This window comes from Eschrichtius robustus, chromosome X (genome assembly GCF_028021215.1).
Source record: "Eschrichtius robustus isolate mEscRob2 chromosome X, mEscRob2.pri, whole genome shotgun sequence".
Lineage (NCBI taxonomy): Eukaryota > Metazoa > Chordata > Mammalia > Artiodactyla > Eschrichtiidae > Eschrichtius > Eschrichtius robustus.
In genome coordinates this window covers 12,452,375-12,476,091 of record NC_090845.1, presented here as the reverse complement: position 1 = coordinate 12,476,091, position 23,717 = coordinate 12,452,375, and positions in this window count along the sequence as shown.

Below are 23,717 nucleotides of genomic sequence, written 5' to 3'. Positions count from 1 at the left end.
AGTTTGCATTCCCACCAACAGTGTAGGAGGGTTCCCTTTTCTCCACACCCTCTCCAGCATTTATTGTTTGCAGATATTTTGATGATGGCCATTCTGACCAGTGTGAGGCGATACCTCATTGTAGTTTTGATTTGCATTTCTCTAATAATTAGTGATATTGTGCACATTTCCATGTGCTTTTTAACCATCCGTATGTCTTTTTTTGGAGAAATGTCTATTTAGATCTTCTGCCCAGTTTTTGATTGGGTTGTGTTTTTTTTGATACGCATGAGCTGTTTGTATATTTTGGAGATTAAGCCCTTGTCAGTTGCTTCATTTGCAAATATTTTCTCTCATTCTGAGTGTTTTCTTTTCGTTTTGTTTATGGTTTCCTACGTAATGATCAAGGGATCAATCCAAGAAGAAGACATAACAATTGTAAATATACATGCACCCAACATAGGAGCACCTCAATATACAAGGCAAATGCTAACAGCCATAAAAGGGGAAAGTGACAGTAACACAATAATAGTGGGGGACTTTAACACCTAACTTACACCAATGGATAGGTCATCCAGACAGAAAATTAATAAGGAAATACAAGGTAACACATTAGACCAGATAGACTTAATTGATCTTTCTTTATAGGACATTCCATCCAAAAGCAGCAGAATATACTTTCTTCTCAAGTGCACATGGAACCTTCTCCAGGATAGATCACATCTTGGGTCACAAATCAAGCCTTGGTAAATTTAAGAAAACTGAAATCATATCAAGCATCTTTTCTGACCACAACACTATGAGATTAAAAATCAATTACAGGAAAAAAACTGTAAAAAAACACAAACACATGGAGGATAAACAATATGTTACTAAATAATCAATGGATCGCTGAAGAAATCAAAGAGGAAATCAAAAATACCTAGAGACAAATGGCAGCAAAAACACAACAATCCAAAACCTATGGGACTCAGCAAAAGCAGCACTAAGAGGGAAGTTTATAACAATACAATCTTATCTCAGGAAACAAGAAAAATCTCAAATAAACAACTTAACCTTGCACCTAAAGCAACTAGAGAAAGAAGAACAAACAAAACCCAAAGTTTGACACTTTCCTTCCACCTACACCACAATCAGTATTCACTTTTAGAGTTTCTGAGATTGTTGCTGCCCGTACTATAAAACCATTGATTGCTGTTCTGAAAAGTGATGAGATGCATGGACCCAGAATGGACCCATGTTCCTTGGGGCTGGTCAAAGGAGGCAGTTGTTTCTTAGCCCTCTAAAAGTTCACTCTTTGCCCAGATCTCACAATCACGCTGCTAATCCATTGTCTACACACCTTCCCCCAGTCTGTGCATGCTTAAGTACCAGGACTCCCCTCAGACCTGTTCCTGGTGTTATCACTCAACCTGGGTAATAATACCGTCTACTTCTACCAGCACTGTGTCCCCAACTCCTTCTGATCTCTCACCCCTGTACCCAATCATGAACTGCTATCCATTCTCTTTCAAAAGCTTATCTCATGCCAGCCCCTTCACTTCTTTTGCCATGCCCTAATTCAGACCTTCATCACCTCTGGAATCATCTGCAACTGACCTCCCTGTTACCATTCCCCCTTCTGTAATTTATTTACAATTATCTAGACTCTTCCTCAAATACTAAACTGCTATGTTACTCTTTAAAACCTTTGAAGATTACCCCTGTAACGATATATATATTTTATGGCTATTTAATAATATTCCATTGTATGGATATACTACATTTTGTTTATCCATTTACTAGTGAATGAACATTTCAGTTGTTTCTAGCTTTTGGTGATTATGAATAGTGCTATAAATATTTGTGTGCAAGTTTTTATTTGAATACCTGCTTTCAGTTCTTTTGGATATATACCTTGGAGTGGAATTGCTGGGTCATATAGTAACTCTGTGTTTAACTTTTTGAGGAACTACCACAGGGGCTGCAGCATTTTACATTCCCATCAGCAATGTATGATGGTTCTAATATCTCCACATCATTGTCAATACTTGTTATTTTCTGGGTTTTTTTTTTTTTGTTAGTTATCCTAGTGCATGTGAAGTATCTCATTGTGGTTTTGACTAGCATTTCCTTAATGGCTAATGACGTTGAGCATTTTTTCATGTGCTTATTGGCTTTTTGTATATGTTTTTTGAAGAAACGTCTCTTCAAGGCCTTTGCCCATTTACCCATAGATTTGTCTTTTTTGTTAATTGTGTTTTTTTTTAAATTTATAGAGAGAATGCTTTGCTTATCTCTTTTAAATTTTATTTATTTATTTATTTATGGCTGTGTTGGGTCTTCGTTTCTGTGCGAGGGCTTTCTCCAGTTGTGGCAAGCGGGGGCCACTCTTCATCGCTGTGTGCGGGCCTCTCACTATCGCGGCCTGTCTTGTTGCGGAGCACAGGCTCCAGACGCGCAGGCTTAGTAATTGTGGCTCACGGGCCCAGCTGCTCCGCGGCATGTGGGATCCTCTGGGACCAGGGCTCGAACCCGTGTCCCCTGCATTGGCAGGCGGATTCTTAACCACTGCGCCACCAGGGAAGCCCCTGTTAATTGTGTTTTAAGAGTTCTCTATATATTCTGGATATGAGACCCTTATCAGATATATGATTTGCAGATATTTTCTCCCATTCTGTAAGTTGTCTTTTCACTTTCATGTTAGTGCCCCTTGCTGCACAAAAGTTCTCAATTTTGATGAAGTCCAATTAATCTATTTTTTCTTTTGGTGCTTGTGTTTTTGGTGTCATAACTAAGACTCTATTGCCAAATCCAAGGCCAGACCTACTTTTAAAATTTCCATTTCCCACCATGAACCTTAATCCTGTGGTTTACCCAAAATGAATCTCTAATGAGTCCCTGGACATGCAGTTTCCTTTACCTGGCAAACCTTTTCCTCAATTCAAATATCACCTCAGTGAATTCTCAATATCCACAGGAAGTGTTACTTATTCAAATACCTTCTTCCTTCAGGCACTGATTCTATCTCTGTACTCACTTGGTATGTAAATTTACCTGTGTCTTTTTCTCCTTTTAAGATTATGGTGCTTTGAGCACAGGGATGAATTTTGTTGTGCTCTGAAGTCTATGCCTTTAGTAAATGCTCAGTGTTTGTGGAGTGAATGGATGAATGAGCAATTATGAGAAATAACACATTCTCTTGTCATATAGCTTTAAAAGCCATTCCTTACATCCCATTCATTTTGTGGAAAGGGGAGACAGATTTCCCACTGCAAGAGTCAGATAGATATAAGAGTGATTGAATACGTGGCCTTGTCACTTGACACTGAACACCCAGAAAGGTTCTTCTTGGCTCACCTACTGCCTGTGGTCCTTTTTGGAGACCTTCCAATTCTCTAAGGCCACCTATGACTCTCTTTACATGAGAAGTCAGGCGAGGGGAATCTCACATGAGATCTAACCTGTGCTTCTCTTTATTTCTAAAGAGATACCCCACATCCTATTTTATTTAAAGCTAGGGACATGCTATCAATAAGGAAAAAAGTCAGTCATGGGATTCAGGAACTGTTTCACAGAAGTATATAAAAAATGAGTGCTATCCAGCTGCCTGAAGTTTAATCTATTCTCTGATTCCACACATAGTTGTAATAAGACACAAGACTGCCTTTACCTTTGTTTCTTTTTGTCTTTCTCCTTTTGTTCCTCTTCAGTATCTTACACTTTCTCTTATTCTCCCCCTTTGTGCTAGTATTGGGGCAATCAAAGAGGTTATGCTGTCAACAAAATACCATTCTGTGGACTTACGGTTTTTGTAGTTCATGAGGGTGGGAACATTTCCTTTGAAAGGAGCAAGATCTACCCGTCTACACTGATAGACCTCTTCTTAGGTTGAGATGAGAAGTGGCCCAGACTTTATACTTGGGCAGCCATGACTTCACAGAGGAGCCATAACCCATGTGGTAATAAGCTCATAGCCCATTGTGAAGTAGCATCCATGCCCACGTGAAGCCATGACAGTGTAACCCTTGCAGTGTCCCCCATTGTTCTACACAGTTCTGCTAATTCACAAAAGCCCTCACACTCCCAGAGAAAGACAGTCCGCTCTCTAGCCATGGTAACAATCAAACCCCCGAACAAGATGTTTTATCCATCACTGATTACTCTCTGAAAGGCAGCCAATCAGCAACAATCTCACACTTTGACAGTCAGCTGATGGAAAGCTGCTGATTTTGCACATGTTTGTAAGGCTGACCACTCCTGTCTCTTTGACAAATGTAACCTGAAAACAAACCCATCCCCTAAATCAGCAGTTTGTTTTGCTCAGGGAGACTCTGCCTGACCAGTAAAGCTCTCCCTTACTTAAGTGAGAAAGAAATTCAGTCTTTTGGTTTCAGAAATTGTGTGACGGTCTTATCCTTTGTCAGTTTTCCATTATGTCTTGAATGTCTGCCTATGACAGTATTAACAGAGTTCTGTCATCTATGCTATATATGATATATCATGCTAAAAACGACAGTTATTGAACATAAAGGTGTAGGCATGCTATATACATGATGCTGAGTCTTGTAGTTATTGAGCACAAATCAATGTATATTTTACACAGTCACAGGTTAAGAGAGGTATTGTATCTCTCTAAGGGGATTAGATAAGCATTTCATGTATTCAATTTTTAAGCCCTCTCTGTTCTTATAGTGAAAATTTATTTATGTATTTTTGGCTGTGTTGGGTCTTCGTTGCTGTGTGCAGGCTTTCTCTAGTTGTGGCGAGCAGGGGCTACTCTTTGTTGCAGTGCGTGGGCTTCTCATTGCGGTGGCTTCTCTTGCTGCAGAGCACGGGCTCTAGGTGCGCGGGCTTCAGTAGTTGTGGCGCGTGGGTTTAGTAGTTGTGGCTTGCGAGCTCTAGAGCACAGGCTTAGTAGTTGTGGCACACGGGCTTAGTTGCTTAGATGTGGTATCTTCCCGGACCAGGGCTTGAACCTGTGTCCCCTGCATTGGCAGGTGGATTCTTAACCACTGCGCCACCAGGGAAGTCCCTAGTTTGATTTTTTTGACTTTAGGTTAGAAAAGTCAAGTTTTCAGATTTCAAATATGGCCTCTGGGCCTAACTCAGCCTGCAAATGGGCTCTTAAAAATACTTAAACCAACATTTAGAAGTCTGGAAATTTCACACTTAAGTCTAGACTTCAGTATTTTCTTAAAAAAAAAAAGGTCAACTTGGTATTCCAGGGCCTCCACTGCTGCCTAGCTGCACTCAGCAGCAAGAGAGGAGCTGCGGCTGCCGCTGTTCCCGCAGTCCCAGGACTCCCTGGTGTTGCCCCCCAGGGAGGGGCAGTGTCAGCTTCCCTTTATCAACATTCTCTCCTTGTTGTTTTTCTTGTAATAGGGACCTACTATTCTGCACAGAACTCTCTGTCATTCAGTTGTTTGTATTAAGTGCATTATAGCTTCAGAGGGTGATCATTCCAGTTCGTTTATAGGCTTTTAAATGTGACCCCTTTGACCAATAAAAACAAGCCAGGTGACAAACCCTTTCCCAGTCAGCTTGGGTTATAGGCCCTTTTCCCTCACTGGTATAGCATCTTCATTTCAGGTTCTTTCCTGGTTATAAATTTAAGTGTTCGTACCTCCCTATTTTGGAGGCTTTTGGCTTGTCTTCTCATTTTTTCCATTAATAGCATATTTTCTTCCTTAAAAACAGCAACAACAATTTTATCCCCTGCATTTAGCTGCTGTGGTCGATTGTGAAAATGGCCACAGTTGTTCTACTTCTTCTGTCCATGATCTAGGGAAGTGCTCTCCCACACCGACTCCAGGCTGGCCTCGCGACTTCCTTTGGCCGGTGGGACATTCACAGCCATGATGTGAGAGAAGGTTTGGAAAGCATTTGTGCGTTGGGGTTCGCTCTCTCGCTGAGCTTCGGAACTGTGGGCACCATCACACGAATGAGCCCGGGTTAACCTGCTAGATGATGACAGACACATAGTTAAGTCATCCTCATCACCCCAGCTCGTATTCAGCCAACTGCCAGACAGGTGAGAGAGGGCATCCTAGGCCATCCAGCCCCAGCCAAGCTGGCCCAATGCAGAATTGTCTAGCTGTCCTGCTGAATTGTGAGAAATGATAAATTTTTCTTATAATAAATTTTTGTTTTAATCTTCTAAGTTTAGGGATGGTTTATTATATACCAAAAACTAACTGGTACATCCTAAGTCAAAGAATGTTCTATTACCAAAAAAACCTACATTTTTCAAAAATGTCAATATCCTGAAAGAAAAGTACTGTTACAGATTGGAGAAGAGTAAAGAGGCATGAAAATCAAATGTAACACGTCATACTGGATTGGGTCTTGGACTGGGTGGGGAAAATGTTCTAAAAGACATTGATTGGAAAAATTGAAAAAAATTGGAATACGGGCAATAGAATAGATAATAGTATTGTGACAATATTAATTTTCTTAAAGTTGGTAATTATGTTGTGACTATGTAAGAAAATATCTTTGCTATTAGGAAATACACAGTGAAGTGTTATGAGGTAAATTGACATGATTTATGCAACCTACTCTCAGAGAAAAATAACAATAATGATATTCTCTCTCAAAGAATAAATAATAATAATAATGCGTGTGTGAGAGAGGAGGGAGGGAGGGAGGGAGGGGGAGAGAGAGAGGGAGCGAGGGAGAGAGAGACAGAGGCAAGGGGGAGGGAGAGGAGGAGGAGGAAGGTGAGAGGGAGCGAGAATTATAAAGCAAATGTGGCAAAAGTTAAAAATTGATCAGTCTGGGTAAAGTTATATAGAGGTTCTTTATACTATTCTTGTATCTTTAAGTTTAAAAATATTTCAAAAATGTAAAAAGGAAAAACTCAACAATTGAGGAAATAAAATATTAACTGATGCAGCTTTCTTCAGAAACCCTCTAACAACACTATCTCAATACATATGTTTTAGGCAAAAGCCAAGATACGTATTTATGTAGACATCAGATCTAGGGGCTTATGATTGAAATGGGAAATGGAGGATGCTAGAATCATGTTCATTTTATGCCCAAGACATGTGGAGATCAACAGAAGCCCTTTAAGGGGTAGTGAAGAGGCTGGTGGAGAGGGAGCAGAACATCTGGATTTTTATCTTGGTTCTGCCACAACTATCTTTAAGTTTTAAAGCAAGTTATTCAACTCTCTTGGCCTCAGTTTTCTTTCTAGATTACATGGGAAGGTGATCTCTCAAGGTTCTTAATGTTGCTAACATTTATAAAATACTTATAAAATGAAATCAAATGTGTTGATCAGTGACTTCTAGTGTTGTAATCTTAGTGACCCTTTGTTACTATGTGGTAAGTACACATGCCATATATTTATGGCTGTAGGTGGGTGCCTCATTACATATGTAGAAGTATAGTGGGCATAGGCTTGGGTTATTACCTGGCTGCCCCTGTAGAAGCTAGGCTATCTGGGGGTGATATTAGCAGAGAATGATTTTTGCACAGTCATGACGTTGGAGGCCCTCATTGGTGATCAGGGTAAGTGATACAGATTGCAAGGCCTGGGATTAGTAAGGATCGACACCCTCCTCTCTCCCTCAGTGTACACACATACATATAACCCTAGCTCCCCAAAATGACACAGGAGCGAAGAATCACAATGACAGAAATGACAGGGTGGCATATGGAACAGAAAGACACGTTATAATCTGGAAGACATGTAGTGGATTGCCCATAGGGAAGACTTGTATTTTTAGCAGCATTAAAACTTAGCCCAAATAAGAATGCCAGTGTCACTGTGGAAAAGTGTCCTGGACCCTTTTGTTATTGTCAAGGATTTGGGATACATAACACAAAATGGCATTTTTTAGAAAAGTGCTGGATATCTCTGGCTCTTGGTACCCTGCAGCTTTATTATGCATCCTCACTACCTCTCCTCCCTCTTTATGGCTTACTTTCACATTCCTTTCCTCCTGCTCCTTTTTACTGCCCCTCACCCCTTCAAAGGCTGGTGCCACTCGTGAGCAATATTTAAGCACTTTGGGAGTCTCTCAGGGGAAGGATGCTATTTGAAAAAACAAAAACTTTGTATTGATGTAAGTACAGCTTAATGAATTTTCACACTGAATGCACTTTGTCACCAGCCCCCCACCCCCATTCCAGAAGAGAACATTACCTGCATCCCATGAGCCATTCTCACTCTCTTCCCATTCAATAGTTTCCTCCAAGGGTAACCATCATTCTGACTTCTAACAGCATATTAATTTTGTCTGTTTGGAACTTTACATAAATGGGATCACACAGTAGGTACTCTCTCATATCTTTCACTCAGCATGTGTGAGATTCATCCATATTGGTACACGTAGTTGTAGTTCGTTCATTTTCATTGCTGTGTAGTATTGCATGTAAGGTATACCATAATCTATCTGTCCATTCTATTCTTGGTGGGCATATGTATTGTTTTTGTGTTATAGCTATTTTGAACAGTGCTGCTCTGAATGTTCTGGTACTTGACTTTTGGTAAATACGTGTATGTGTTGGGTATATATCTGGGAGTGAAATTGCTGGACCCTAGGCGATGTCTGTGCTCAGCTTCGGTAGATGCTGTGAGGGCATTATTTTGCACATGCCTTTTATGGCCCAAGCACTTGCCATGCCATCTCAGTGAGTCTTCACAAAATCCTTTCAGGATCTTATTATTGAGCTTACGCTGCTGCTGAAGACACTGAGGTTTCGAAGTGGTAAATAAATTGTGCAAGGTCCCTTATTATTTGGACTGGAGCAGAGATTAGAACCCAGCCTGACTTGACTTCAAAGCCTGTTGTTGTTGTCGTTGTTTTAAATGATGCCCTCCCATAAGCTTCTGATCTCAGATTTTAAACCATGCCAGACTATTTTCATATGATTTAAGGATAAATGGTAGTGCCTTTCCGAGCAATGCTATTTATTTTATTGGTAACATTTCTAGCTATAAAAACCTTTGATGTGTGTATTGCCTAGAAATGCTGGGAAAAGAAAAGGATGCAAAATGGTAAAGATCTGTGTTCTCTCTGTTCCCAGGTGAGACAGAGATATTACCTGTTTCCCCAAAATTTGAGCTCCCCTATTGTAGTGTCAAGTTGGTGCTGGCAAACCAGGAACTATGTTTCCTATCCTGCTTCTATCTAGTGGGACCACGTGACAAGTTCTCACTACAGGATTAGTGATAGTGATGTGTGTCATCTCCAGGCAGAAATAGTTGAAAGCAGGTGTTCCTCCTCCTCCCTATCTTTTCTGCATACCAGACAGACCCAGAGAATTCAGTATGGGCCTTTAAGTCCATGGTGATGCTGAAGCCATCAAGGGAGCCTGAGTCCCAAATCACAGCTTGGAAGAGAGGAAAGCTACCTGCCAATCAGAAACGCCCGTTTGGGGGACTTCCCTGGTGGTCCAGTGGTTGAGAATCTGCCTTCCAATGCAGGGGACGTGGGTTCCATCCCTGGTCAGGGAACTAAGATCCCACATGCCTCGGGGCAACTAAGCCCACATGCCGCGGGGCAACTAAGCCCACATGCCGCAACTACTGAGCCCATGCGGCACAACTAGAGAGCCCTCACACCGCAACTACTGAGCCCTTGTGTTCTGGAGCCTGCATGCCACAACTAGAGAAGCCCACACACTGCAACAAAGAGCCCGTGTGCCACAATGCAGACCCAGCCAAAAAAAAAAAAAAAAAAAAAAGATCCCACGTGATGCAGCTAAGACCTGGCCCAGCCAAATAAATAAATAAATAAATATTTAAAAAAAAAAGAATCCCACACCCATTTGGACTTTGCAGGAGTGAAGAACGATAAACTTCTGTGTCAAGCCTCTGAGATTTGGGAGCTTGTCTGTTACAGCAGCTGCTGTTACCTTAACTAATACACGTGGTGAGCCTCCAGGCTCATCTCACCATTTCCTCCTGCTTCCCTCATTTGGATTCTGGTACTTTTTCCATGGCTGAAACCCTGAAGACTTAATTCCCTGACTCTTTTTACTGGCCAGAATCATAGGAAGTAAATGCTCTGCTCTTGCAGGGCCCTGATCTGATTATCTTTGTGAATCATCTTAAGCCCCATTATTTATTGCGTGTGCTGTGACAATGTAATGTAATTTAATGTAATTTAGCCTTTGAAGCTCTTTGTTCTCTGTGAAGAAAGCCCTTACAGAATGAAAAAAAGGCCTTTTTGTGGCAACAATGGAAAACTTAGTGGAACCTTTTTTGTATATAGCCATGAATTTGTACAGCTCTTTTATGCTTCAAACTTCAGCCCTCACAGAAGCTTTGTGACATAGGACAGGCAGCTTTTATTATCTCCAGTGGGCAGTTGAAGAAAATGAAGTGCAGAGAGGTTCAGTCACGCTGAACTAGAAACCAGACTAGTGACTTCAGTCCACTGTCCTTTTGGCTCCTCTGTGATGCCCCCGTGTCTGTGTCAGGAGTCAGGGAATTATGGCAGAATCTACCAAACCTCATTATGATCGGCTGTTACATGTGAGATTGTTCCATCTGGGTCTGAAGAATTAGTAATTTGAAGAAATCAATTTCTTAATTTCTTTAAAGTTGGCTTCTTGTGGGCTAATTTTACATGTTAGTTCCCAAAGCCTTATTAGCCTATCACAGGGCTATGTTGTACAGCTGTGTAGATGGATCACTACATAACCATATCTGGCAGCTGATATGGTCATACAATGATGATACAATTGCCACAAGATCCAGGTGAGGGTTTTGGCACATTCTAAGCACAGATCTGAGCCCTCTATCTATAGGTGTAAGCCCTCCCTCTTTCCTTCTACTTCAAGACTGGGAAACTAGCAAGTTTCCCAAATTCTGATGCTCACTATCTCTTCCTGCCTGGCCATTTTTCTTTTTGTCCTCCCAGTTTTACTGAGATGTAGTTGACATACAGCACCATATAGGTTTAAGGTGTACAGCACAATGATTTCACTTACATCATGAAATGATTACAAGTTTAGTGAACACCCATCATCTCATACAAAGTTAAAGAAAGAGAAAAGAAATTTGTTCCTTGTGATGAAAACTCTTAGAATTTACTCTTAACAACTTTTGTGTATAACAGCAGTGTTAATTATATTTATCATGTTGTACATTACATCCCTAGTACTTATTTATCTTATAACTGGAAGTTTGTACCTTTTGACTGCCTTCATCCAGTTCCCCCTCCCCTGCCTACCCATTTTTCTTACTTCCAGACTCACTCTGGCTGCCTGCCATAAAGTCTCATGCAAATATTCCTTCCTTGGTTTGCCTGTCCACCAAGATTTGTCCTTTCTTCTCTGCTGACTTCTCCTCCTTGTAGGTACCATTTCTTTGCAAGGCCTCCCTACCCTTACCTTTCATATGAGCATCAAGATAATTGACCAGGGACTTCCATGGTGGCACAGTGGTTAAGTATCCGCCTGCCAATGCAGGGGACATGGGTTTGAGCCCTGGTCTGGAAAGATCCCACATGCCGCGGAACAGCTAAGCCCCGTGTGCCACAACTACTGAGCCTGTGCTCTAGAGCCCACGAGCCACAACTACTGAGCCCGAATGCCACAACTACTGAAGCCCACGGACCTAGAGCCCATGCTCCACAACAAGAGAAGCCACCGCAATGAGAAGCCCGCGCGCTGCAACGAAGAGTGGCCCCCGCTCGCCGCAACTAGAGAAAGCCCGCACACAGCAACAAAGACCCAGCGCAGCCAAAAATAAATAAATAAATAAATAAATAAATAAATAAATTTTTTAAAAAGTTAAAAAAGAAAAAGATAATTGACCAAACCATGGAGATTTTGATTCTCATGAGGTACAGTCCCATCACTGTTTTTCTGTAATGCATCCCGTGTATGTAATGCCTTCCCTCATCCTACCCACTCTTCCAAGCCCTGCTTGAGCCATAGTTTCTTTTTCTTTCTCTTTCTTTCTTTTCTTTTTTTTTTTTGGCCACACTGCACGGCTTGAGGGATCTTAGTTCCCCGACCAGGGATCGAACCCAGGCCCTCGGCAGTGAGAGCGCGAGTCCTAACCACTGGACCGCCAGGGAATTCCCGAGCCTTTCTTTCTATAGTCAGGGTATCCCCAGCCTTTCTGATATTCCTGTCCTCTAAACACTGCCATGGGATGCTGCAGAAGAGCCCTGAAGAGGGAACCAGAAGTCCTGGATCTAGCCTGACACGTCCAAGGACCCTGTGGCCCTGGGCAAGTCACTTAGTGCTTCTGACTCTCAGTTTCCATTTCTATAAAATAAGGGCATTTGGCTGATGACCTCAAAGTTCCTTTCCAGACAGAAATTCTCTAAATTTAGGCTTGATTTACTGATGGGATCCAGCCTAGTTTTCGGCTCATGCCCTATTTAGTTTTCCATCAACACCAGAGCGGACTCAGAAAGTCTTGGTCTGTTTCCTAGCAGTAAGTACCTAAGGATCCAAATCAGTTGAGCTCTTTAGGGAATAAATTGTCATGCATTTATTCTTCCTTCAGCATACATTTACCGAATGTATTAGTTATCTATTGCTGCACAACAAATTGCCTTAGAATGTAGCAGCTTACTACAATTAACATGTATTACTGCACGGTTTCTGTGGGTGAGGAATCTGTGCAGGGCTTAGCTGGGTCCCCTGGCTCAGAGCCTCTTACAAGGCTGGAATCCAAGTGTTGGCCAGGACTGCAATCAACTCAAGGCTCAGATGGTGGAGGATTTGTTTCCAAGGGCATTTATATGATTGTTGGCAGCCTTCAGTTTCTCATAGGCCTCATAGGTCTGAAGGGCCTGAGTTTCTCACTGGTTGTTGGCCAGTGGTCTCCCTCAGTTCCTTGCCACATAGTCCTCTCCACAGGGCAGTTCAAAACATGGTGGCTTGCTTCTTCAGAGCAACCAAGCAATAAGAGCCAGAGAGAGCAAGACAGAAATCACAGTCTTTTGTAACCTGATCCCAGAAGTGACATCCTGTCCCTTTTGCCATACTTTATTTATTAGTGGAGACCAGCAGATAGCCATCTGCTTTTTCCATTGAATTGTGAACTAATTGAAAAATCAGACAGGTAGGTGAGGCAGATGGGAGGCCCAAATGCAGACATCTGTTGCTTAATGCTGGTTTTCTGTTAATGAAATTAGATGTTCTGCACAAAAATTCTAAAGGAGACCTTTTTCAATTATTTTAAATGGGAAAAAGTACTAGGCATTACAAATCAACCCACACCCCCAACCAACTAAAGCACATTAAAATGCCCTTATGTAAAGAACAAACTGTCATATCATGAGGTAAAATGCTTAAAACATGGCTTACTTGACACCAAATAATTAATATGGCTGTCAACAAGCAGTTGCTTCATCTATAGTCACGTCATTCTTACTGCCAGCAACATCCTAGCCACAAATCCCCTCTGTTGACACTCTGGAGAACTTCACAGTATCTTCGCATGCTTCTGATCCATCCAAACTTGATTTATTCTAAATGCCAAATGTATTAGGAGTGAAACTTGAGACGTTCCCTGCATGCTCTTTTGTTTAAAAGGTTGCATTGATCTTTTAAGGCATAAATGCAATTTTTTAATACAACCCTCATTCCCCTGAAAAGTATTCAGGTGAAGTTTGGATATTAAAAACCAAGAGACATTTTCCTGAGAAAACATTAACCAAAGATACATTCTGTGTGGTATATACCTGTGTCACTTTTATGGTAAATAGTGCTGATATTGGAAAATGTGATTTAAATCTGTGGGCCAGCAGGCTCTAAAATTCTGCTCTGTAGGATGGACTTGAGGACACGGGGAGGGGGAAGGGTAAGCTGGGACAAAGTGAGAGAGTGGCATGGACATATATACACTAGCAAATGTAAAATAGATAGCTAGTGGGAAGCAGCCGCATAGCACAGGGAGATCAGCTCCAGCTCGGTGCTTTTTGACCACCTAGAGGGGTGGGATAGGGAGGGTGGGAGGGAGACGCAAGAGGGAAGAGATATGGGAACATATGTATATGTAAGACTGATTCCCTTTTTATAAAGCAGAAACTAACACACCATTGTAAAGCAATTATACTCCAATAAAGATGTTAAAAAAAAAAAAAAAGATGGATCAGGCCAGAATCGTAAACTGGAAATAAACTTAAAAGAAAATAAAATTCTGCTCTGTAGAATTATTTAGACTTATCTGTTGAGTCATACTTCATGCTGGAGAACCGTGGGCTTTCCCTGAAGGGAAATGTTGAAAACATTTCCTTTATGGGAAACATTTCTATTAGGTTGAAAGCACATGGCAAGACCAGAGCACGTGTAATTTTGGAAAATCAGCGGTCCCCCAAAAGAAGGGAGAGAGGAGGGGGCAGGAAAACACTTTCAAACTTCACAATCAGGTTCAGTCACTTTTCCTTTCCAGGGAGGGGCTGAGAGAGGCCAGAAGAAATACCCTAGTGAGTTCCCTCCACATGTAAAGATAGCCCCGAGTTTGGGAGACAAGACCCTTGCGACAAACCCTGTATTGTAGGTTCTAACACTTTACGTGCATGAATCTCACAGTGGCGTTGCAAATCAGGTGTTGCCATCATTATTGCCATCATAGATGGGGGAACTAAGAATGTAAGAGATTAAGCCAACCCATCAAAGGAACAGGAACAAATAGAGACAGAGAGTGACACATTTGAGACTTGAACCCAGTCCTATCCGTTGCTAAATCCTGTGTTCTTAACCACAGAGTGATAATACCGTATTGTTTTGCCTACCATGTTTAAGTCTTGATTGTAAGTGGAAGTGGAATGTTGCTGAATTTTTAGCTGATAGCATGGTGAAACTAGTAAAAAATTTTATCCACGTTTCTAGGGTCCATTTTGTTTCCGTCTTTGTCTAGGCCAGAAGTTTTCCTCCTTTGCTTAGGTTATGTTCAGCAGTAGATGGATCTTGTCAGGTTACAACAGGAATATTTAATTTCAAAACTTTAGAGATCACCCCTCTTTCGTCTTTGTCTGACCTCCTTTATACTCTGCAGCCAAAATTATGTTCTGAAATGCAAAATCAATCTTGTTCCTCCCCTGCTTAAAACCTTATAATGGCATACCATTACTTATAAGAGAAATCCCAAAGTCCTTAGCCAGGCATGCGACTTCATATTTTTCATCCCCGCTTTTCTCTCCAGCCTCATTTCTCATTCCCATTCCAGAATAAGATCCAGCCATTTTAAACTATCTGCAGCTGGCGTAGTTTCTCTATGAAGCAGGATGTAGAACACTAAGAGTTTTCACCGAATGATTTGGTAAAAGTATAACCATAGAATCAGATCCCCAAAAGCCCTCAAGTACATCTCCAATTTGCCCACCAACTGCCCCAAAGTACCCCTAGTATATTCATAATGAGTTGACTGTTTCTTAAGAATCCAGAGTCCCCAGTCATCAGTCTCAAGGCTTTTATTGGGTTTAGAGGTGACCAGAGGCTCCCAGCAAAACATTGGATTATGTGTTTGTTCAACCAAATGGGAAAGGTGACTGTCGTTGTTGGATTCCGAACAGCTAGGAAAGCAAAGAAGCTGAGAAGGTATAGCTGGAATCAAGAAAAGGTCATCTCCTCAGTGGGGCTAGAAAGGAAAGTTGTAAGTCAGCCTTAATTCTTTTTTTTTTTTAATTTTTAAATTAAAAAAAATTTTTAAACATCTTTATTGGAGTATAATTGCTTTACAATGGTGTGTTAGTTTCTGCTGTATAACAGAGTGAATCAGCTATACATATACATGTATCCCCATATCTCCTCCCTCTTGCATCTCCCTCCCACCTTCCCTATCCCACTCCTCTAAGGTGGACACAAAGCACCAAGCTGATCTCCCTGTGCTATGTGGGTTTAGGGTTCTCTCACCCGCAGTCAACGCACAGGCTGGATGGATCTAGGTCACGGTAACTTCAGGTTGATTTGCAGCCCGGTGTTGCCTTACCGCTTCATTAGCAGCTTGTTAAACCAGTCGCTAAAGCCATTAAGAAAATTCCTGGTAAGAGGGAACCAATGGGAGCACCATGTATTGAATGTCACTTTGATACCTCCCAGGATCCACTAACAGGACTTTTTTTTACCAGTGTTGATGTGTGCTGTTCTGATATTTACAGTCTGCAGACCCTTACATGTGAGCCCATTTAAATGACACTGGAGAGCAAAAAGGAAAAAAATAAGATCCATCCAAGGCTTTCCTGAAATCAATACCATAATTACATTTTAGACCCTCCAGGTATTAATCTCCTTTCTTTCAGAAAAGCATTCCATTTTCCTAGCATTGGTCTCTTAGAAATAATACTGCTTCTCCATGGCTCTGTTGAATTTTTTTCCCCCTGAGGGAGAAGGAAAAGCAAGCTTTTCCTTTTCACCTTCTTTTCTCCTGCAGCCCTTCTCTCTTTTAAATTGAATGTTCATTCATGCTCTAAAAAGACTGTGCACAGACAAAGGGCTGATGTGAAAATATTTTATAATATCAACAGCTTGAACATCAGCTGTTTTCAGTGCTTTCTGACACTCCTTGATTTCATTATTTTATTTAACAAATATTATGATTTTTTCCCTCTAAAAATAATGCTAATACTATTTGCTGAACACTTGTTACAGGCTAATTGTTGTTCCAAACACTTGATATGAATTGACAGATTTAAATCTCATTAGAACTCTGTGAAATCAGTACTATTTTCACATTAGGACTCCAATGCATGGAGAGTTTGGAACCTTTGCCCAAAGGCTCACAGCTAGTAAAGGCAGAACAAAGATTTGATCCCAGGCAGTCTCACTCCAGCACCTGCATGCCCAACCACTAAGCTATATGTGGCTGAATCTGTATGTACCTTACACTGGGTGCTACGTGCCTAGAGGACTGTAAAAAATTAAACACAATTGGTGCCTGTACTGGATTGAATAGTGTTCCCCCGAAATTCATGTCCACTTAGAACCTCAGATTGTGACCTTATTTGGAAACTGGATCTTTGTAGTTATAATTAGTTAAGATGAAGTCATACTGGCCTATACTCTGAAAACTATAAAACATTGACGAAGGAAATTGAAGATGATACAAAGAAATGGAAAGACATCCCGTGCTCTTGGATTGGAAGAATTAATATTGCTAAAATGGCCATACTACCCAAAGCAATCTGCAGATTTAATGCAATCCCTATCAAAATACCCATGACATTTTTCACAGAACTAGAACAAATCATTCTAAAATGTATATGGAACCACAAAAGACCCTAACTTGCCAAAGCAATCTTGAGGAAAAAGAAGAAAGCTGGAGGTATCACTCTTCCTGACCTCAGATTATACTGCAAAGCTACAGTAATCAAAACAGTATGGTACTGGCACAAAAACAGACATATAGCTCAGTGGAACAGAATAGAGAGCCCAGAAATAAACCCAGGCACCTATGGTCAGTTAATCTACTACAGAGGAGGCAAGAATATACAATGGAGAAAAGACAGTCTCTTCAGTCAGTGGTGCTGGGAAAACCAGACAGCTGCATGTAAAAGAATGAAATTAGAACATTCTCTCACACCATATACAAAAATAAGCTCAAAATGGATCAAAGACCTAAATGTAAGACTGGAAATAATAAAACTCCTAGAAGAGAACATAGGCAGAACACTCTTTGGCATAAATCGTAGCAATATTTTTCGGAGCTGTCTCCTAAGGCAAAAGAAATAAAAGCAAAAATAAACAAATGGGACCTAATTAAACTTAAAAGCTTTTGCACAGCAAAGGAAACCATCAATGAAACAAGGAGACAATCTACAGAATGGGAGAAAATATTTGCAAATGATATGACCAACAAGGGGTTAATATCCAGAATGTATAAAGAGCCCATACAACTCAACATCAAAACAACACCCCAATCAAAAAAAATGGGCTGAAGACATTGCCTAGAGTCACACACTGGGACATGGTGGATGGATCTGCCTCTGTGACAGTGGATCAGTCCCTTAACTGTGCTGTGTTTCAGTTTCCTTATCCCTAGAATGATGATGGTGATGATGATGGTAATGACGGTGGTGATGCTGCAGTGATGATGATGGTTGTCATGCAGGCGAACTCCATGCTAGGGTGTCTGATGGGAAACCACTCTTTTCTATTTTACAGGAGAATAAACTGCCCAAGGCCACCATTCCTGTGATCACAGGATGATCTGGCAGAATTTGTGTGAAAGCAATTTGTAACCTGTCCTTGTGCTGTACAAATGTTAGTTACATACAGCAAAAGTCCTCCTAATAGATTCCTCCCACTGGCCTTGGTATGCCAACTTAGGCATTTTCAACACTTAAATCAGGAAAATGTTTTCCTTTCTGTATTAGGTCAAAGTGAAACAATAAAAACTCTATTGTCCCCTTTTACCAAAGAAGTTTGCTCAGACTGTCTATAGATAGGGTCTTTTCATTTTCAGTCAGGCTTTTTGATGTTTAGATGATAATTTAAAATTGTAAGAGTTACAGTAGACCACCCAAGAATAGACTTCGTTTGTAGGTGATAGATTCTGAATGATGTCTGTAGTGAAATAAAACATTATTAATTGAAGGTGGGTAGGAAGGGAAATTAGAACTAATGTTTATTCGGGTACCAATCAGTTTAGCCCTTACCTACAATGTATAAGGTAGATATTATTGTTATATGTATTTTACAGTATCTTCAGTACTGGGGCATTAAAGCTTTCCCCAAGGACACCCTGCAAATATGAGACCAAGGGAGAATTTAAACTCAGATCTGACTCCACAAACTATTCCTTTACAACGATGCCACCTGCCTTCCAGAAGAATGGGCAAATAACCACAGAGAGGTAGAATAATTTGAAGGAGAAAAACTTCCCTTTCTAAATTTTTCTACCTGGTATACATGGCAAAAGCTGATGGGAGTTATTTAGGAAGGAACTGAGATAGCACTCAGAGCGTTTTGGTTTCTGAGCCCAAAGTTACATTAACATGCTGTGTGGTATGAGGCATGTCACTCTAATGCTATGTGTTTTGGTCCTGATAAGATATAGTATTAATAGTCAGAAAATAGTTAAGCATTAAGTTTGAACTGCAATTGTCTTTCAGAAAAATTATCTGAAACTTGGAAATAGGCAAATCGGCAAAAAAAAAAAAAAGGTTACAAGCGTTCTTTTGGCACGGTGCTGGGCTTGACATTGCATTACCTGGGCCATTTTACCACTCTGTAGAGGCAGAGGTGAACGTGCAGAATTTTGTTCAGTAGAAATGTGAATAATTTCTGTCTGAAGAAGAGAGAACTCCAAAGGTTACTGCTTATGGCCTGTTGGACATCGACCAGTTTGGTTTCTAAGGCCAGAAAACTTTATTCTAACAGTGCTTATAAATACCTAACTTCTCAAATTCTCTTAGGACTGGTTTTAATACTTTACTGTTTTTTTTTTAAATCAACTAATAAGTTAAATACAATTTTTGACTTGTGTTAATTTTATATTTGTATGAGAGTCATGATTTGAAAATTATGGTTTAAGAGTTTTTAGCTAGGAAGCCTCAAATCTACAGCCTTTTCTGGAATTTCTGCCTCTGCTTCCTCCAAGTGACACAGCAATGGCACTGGAAGTCGAGACAGTCACCTGGCACTCTGGGATCCTCCTGCAGCAATTGATGGGCAAAGAAGGGGGTTATGTACTAGCTGGGGTGATTGCTCCTGACGATCAAGAGGAAATTGAGTTGCTACTATACAATGGGAATAAAGGGAAGTATGTAAATATATCTGAAATGCAGGAGACCCCCTCTCAGAGCTCCATGTCTTAGAAGGCCCATGTCTTCTGATAAAAAAGTGAAAGGAAAAGGTCAATGGGAAACTATTACAAAAACTTGATACAGGCAGAACTGCTAATGTCCCAGACCCTTAAGGATCTGTAGAATTAGGGTGTTTCAAAACACACTTTGAAAAATCCTAATCTAGTGCAATTCTTTCATTGTTACAGACCCAAAACCTGCTTAAGTTTTCACAGCAACTTTTATCTAACTGGCTAGTAATAGGTTCCTTAGTTCTCTGAGCTTCTCATGCAACACTCAGTTAAGTCCTTAATAAGTATTCAATATTCACTGAAGAAGTACCATACTGATTTAACACCTACTAAGTGCCAGGCACAGACCTAGACCTTGGGAATACAACATTGAACCTATGTTCCTACTTTCTTACATGAAGCTGTCCTTTAAGTGTGTGTGGGGGCGGGGGAAGGGGGGGAGAGAGAGAGAGACAAGCAATAAATACATAAAAGCATCATTTGGAAAGTGACAAATGCTATGTAAAATATAAGGCAGGAATGATTATAATGGTTAGAGGCTACTAGTTTATATAGGGTGGTCAGAGAAAGCTTCTCTGATAAGACATTGGAGCAGAGACCTGAATTAAATCAGTGAATGTGTTAATTAAATCAGTGAATTAAAGCCCTGAGTGTATCTAGAGCAAGGGCTGGCAAAGTACGGCCCACAGGACAGATCTGGCCTGCCACTTGCTTCTGTAAATAAAGTTTTGTTGGGACACAGCCACATCCATTTGTGCACACATTGTCTATAACTGTTTTCATACCATAAGAGCAGAGTTGAGTAGTTGCAGCAGAGACGGTATGGCCTGCAAAGCCTAACCAATTTACTATCTGGCCTTAAAAAGTTTGACAACTCCTGGTCTAGGGAAAGAGGGTGCCAGGCAGAAGAAATAGCACGTGCAAAGGCTCTGAGGTAGAAGTGTGGTTGGCATGTTTAAGCACTGGGCAGTATGCCTGGAGGGAGTGGGGATGGATGGGAGAGGGTTGTGGGGTGGAGGGAGGGAAGGTCAGATCATGTGGCCACAGTGAAGGTTCTGGCTTATTCTCTGAGTAAGATGGGAAGCCGTTGGAGGTTTAAAGCAGAGTGACGTGATCTGATTTATGCCTTGAAAGGAGCTTTCTCGCTACTGTCTTCCTTTTATCTCTTCTACCTTTCTCACTACCCTGCCCCTAAATCTTTCTCCTCAGAAAGCAGGGATAGCTTAAGAAATGATTACACATTGAGGTGATGGAGCCTTGGTTAGTTCTAATCCTTGCAATATGAAGGGTCTCCTAGGTCTTGAGTCTATCATTTTTGAGGACCTGGAGCTTCTGATGAGGCTTCAGTGTGCGTGAGGACTGACCGAGCTGTCCACTCCATGACCAACCCTAGGGCCTACCAGAAAAAGGCCGGCATGGCACACACTTCACAAAGAGCACCCCAGAGCTTTGCTCTTCTCTTTGAAGACACATTCACCTATTTATGAATCATTTATGCCAAAGTAATAATGTACTTTCTAAATGCTGACTTGTGGTCTACAAACATCTAATACACACTACCCTCAGCTTGGGGGAAACTATATTACTTGTTATTTTTGAGATGCATTTGCACCAACATAGGAATATTCCATCTTTTCTTATGTGGGGACATGTGTGACGATGTGAAGATCATTTCCCCTCCTTCAGGAATGGAAATAAACACCTTATAAAATGAATTCCATTGGTCTTTTATTCAACTCCAGTATCTTTTGGGCCATTCAATAACACACGATATTTACTGTCAGCGAAGATGTTCTTGATACTATATGCACCATTTGAGCTACCTCTCTTAGGCATGTTCAACAGAAATATTCTATTGTACGCTGTCCTTTACCAATTTATTTTGTTATCCATGAGGGTGGGTCAGTGGTACCATGACTTTTTACTTTCCAGGCTTTTATTTTCCTAGACAGTGTGGATATAGTGAAAGGATATAGTCTGAGGAGTTAGGAAGCAAATTATGCCAGATGTTCAACCTCTAACAGGATAGGTGGCTTGGGTGAGGTGTCTGATTCATGGAGCGTCTGTTTATCTATTGACTCTTTGTGATTGGCCACCTTGGACAATTATTAGAATTGAATGCAGTTGTAGACATCAAAACATGTTGATATGTTGAAAGCACTATATGAATATGAAGTTGTGGTGTTATTTTTAATTCTTCTACTTCGTGATCTATGAAGAGTATGCATTACTTGAATCATTCAATCTATACCGAAGGAAAAAAAAAAGAAAAAAGCCAAACCCAAATTGGTGAAAATAAGAAGTTTAAAGCAGAGGTTAAAACATTAAAAAAGGCTATTTGGCAGATATGTGGTTTACATTCATTCGACAAATTGGCTTCAGGCTTAAACTAGGAGATGCAAAAATCCTAAAAAATATTCTGAAGAGGCTTTTCTCTCTTTTCCAGAGCTGTGAATCATATGATATGGAATTTTATGCTGTGTTTTGGTTAGAACCTACTTATTTGATGTTAATGGAGTAAGCAAAATGTAAAATGGTACTCATTTAATCTTTATTGGAAAATCTGCTTTCAGAATTTGGCAGTTCTCCTCAGTGGCGTAGATGAGGAGCTTAATGCTAATACTGTTTGGGAGGATTTTTAAAATTAGTCTACAGCCAGTCTGGTTTGTAGCATCTGTTTTGGACCAAGGTGTTTGAGAATGCCATAAAGAGTCTTAAGCCTTAAGTCATCTCAATCTGTTCTTAAAACCAAGTGGTAGGAATTGAAAAGCGTTTAAAAGACAAATCCCCCAGTAATCCATTATCTGAAAAATGGTAGCAGTAGTTGGTTACTTCTTGTCATTGCTTGGCTGGGAAAAACTTATGTAACTTTGTCAATAGGCACAGCATAGCCTCCTTCACCAACTTTTTCCCTAGTGATAGGAATAATATTCCTTGAGCATCTGAGCTTTGGCAGGCAGTGCAGAAAACCCATGGAACCATAACCATTTTCTTCCAGAAGCTTCCAATCTAATGAAAACTGGTAGTAAGTTATCTTCGTCAGAGCCATGATTTTATTCTTGAACTATTTTCTTTCAAATACTTTTGTAAAAGAAAAACATCCTCAATAAAATCTCTAATAACATTACAGGGGAATTATCTATTTTGCCAGAGTATGTAGTGCTCAAAATCTTTTCCCCGAGATTTTATTTATATAACCCCAATTCAAGAGTTCTTTCCACTGAATGTGGACTAGAATTACGGAAAAGTCAAGAACCCCTCTTGCCATCCAGGATGCCTTTACCTACTTGAGTGGCTGGCAGATACGTTTAGAAGTGAATATATATATATATTTTTAACATCTTTATTGGAGTATAATTGCTTTACAATGGTGTGTTAGTTTCTGCTTTATAACAAAGTGAATCAGTTACACATATACATATGTTCCCATATCTCTTCCCTCTTGCATCTCCCTCCCACCCTCCCCATCCCACCCCTCTAGGTGGTCACAAAGCACCGAGCTGATCTCCCTGTGCTATGCGGCCGCTTCCCACTAGCTATCTATTTTACGTTTGGTAGCGTATATATGTCCATGCCACTCTCTCACTTTGTCCCAGCTTACCCTTCCCCCTCCCCATATCCTCAAGTCCATTCTCTAGTAGGTCTGGGTCTTTGTTTCCGTCTTGCCCCTAGGTTCTTCATGACCATTATTTTTTTCTCAGATTCCATATATATGTGTTAGCATACGGTATTTGTTTTCCTCTTTCTGACTTACTTCACTCTGTATGCCAGACTCTAGATCCATCCACCTCACTTCAAATAACTCAATTTCGTTTCTTTTTAAGGCTGAGTAATATTCCATTGTATATATGTGCCACATCTTCTTTATCCATTCACCTGTTGATGGACACTTAGGTTACTTCCATGTCCTGGCTATTGTAAATAGAGCTGCAATGAACATTGTGGTACCTGACTCTTTTTGAATTATGGTTTTCTCAGGGTCTATGCCCAGTAGTGGGATTGCTGGGTCGTATGGTAGTTC